Source organism: Haemaphysalis longicornis, unplaced genomic scaffold (genome assembly GCF_048455015.1).
Source record: "Haemaphysalis longicornis isolate Haplotype H1 unplaced genomic scaffold, Haemaphysalis longicornis Haplotype H1 scaffold_6, whole genome shotgun sequence".
Taxonomy (NCBI): domain Eukaryota; kingdom Metazoa; phylum Arthropoda; class Arachnida; order Ixodida; family Ixodidae; genus Haemaphysalis; species Haemaphysalis longicornis.
The window spans coordinates 46,662,594-46,663,952 of record NW_027526407.1 but is presented as its reverse complement, the minus strand read 5'-3'; the positions used below and the strand labels follow the sequence as shown (position 1 = coordinate 46,663,952).

Below are 1,359 nucleotides of genomic sequence, written 5' to 3'. Positions count from 1 at the left end.
ACAGGTCTTCCTCAGGAAGACCTGGAAGACCTGTCTCAGGTCGAAACGTTGGAAATAAAGTCTCCGAAGAACGTACTTCTACTTTGTGCGTATTCCTGCAGCAACTAAGGACTCCACTTCACGACTATATATATATATATATATATATATATATATATATATAAAGATAGGTCGGCAGTCTACAATGCCAAAGGAGGCATAGGGGTGTGGTTAGGCTCTTTTCTTTTTCACTACGGTTAATTACGTAAACATTTTTTTTAATATACAGAAGGAAGAAAGAAAGAAAAACACGCGCCCAGAGTGGGGACCGAACCCACGCCCTTCGATTACATGTCGAATGCCTTACCAATTCGGCTATCTGGGCGACTGTGTTCTCCTTCACTTTCTGGGCTAATTATATTTACTCGAAGTGTATCTGAGTGTAGACGTTCAAGTCACGCCCCGGGGGTTGAAAAGAAGATCCCCTTCTCCCCGTGTAGTCAGAGTGGCGCTGGCTACCACCCTCAAGAGTCAGATACACTTCTAGTAAATATAATTAGCCCAGAAAGTGAAGGAGAACACAGTCGCCCAGATAGCCGAATTGGTAAGGCATTCGACACGTAATCGAAAGGCGTGGGTTCGGTCCCCACTCTGGGCGCGTGTTTTTCTTTCTTTCTTTCTTCTGTATATTAAAAAAATGTTTACTTAATTAACCGTAGTGAAAAAGAAAAGAGCGTAACCACACCCCTATGCCTCCTTGGGCATTGTAGACTGCCGACCTATCTTTCTGTATTTCCTCAACGAGCCCCTCATTTCCTTACTATATATATATATATATATATATATATATATATATATAGCGAATTAGAATAGGAAATGAGGGGCTCGTAGAAATAACAGAGAAATAAGGGTTGGCAGTCAAGAAAACCTCGGAAAGCAAAGGGGAAGATGTGGTAGGTCATTGAAACAGATTAAGAATTTGGAAAGAAAGAAAGAAAGCGGAGAAAAAATGCCCGCCAGGTGGGATCCGAACCCACAACCTCCGGAATACCGGTCTGGTGCACCATACCGGTATTCCAGACCACCAGACCACCAGGACGGCAATATTAGGGTGCTAGAAATGTAAGGTAGCCGTTTTGAGTATTTTCCAGCAGGTTTGATATGCGGGTTTTCCCTCACTCCAGATAAGCTGCGTTCAGGTCCCTTCAGCTTCGGTCCCATTTTCTCTCTCGATATTCATGTGGCCTCAAAATTCCACAAAAGTTGGAGGGTGCGTTCTTATTGCTTCATGTTCTAAAGTTGCGAAATAAAAGGCGAAGCGACTGCGTCATTTGAATATTGAACTGACTATTGTGTACTGCGACTGAATATGACAGTCTT

At 43.0% G+C, this 1,359-nt stretch overlaps 1 non-coding gene across 1 annotated transcript; it reads left to right on the top strand.

Annotated features, from left to right (window-relative positions):
- The first annotated feature begins 565 nt into the window (after window positions 1-565).
- Trnat-cgu (transfer RNA threonine (anticodon CGU)) lies at window positions 566-637 on the top strand. Its single transcript has one exon. It is a non-coding gene; the product is annotated as a tRNA-Thr (tRNA).
- Window positions 638-1,359: the final 722 nt, after the last annotated feature.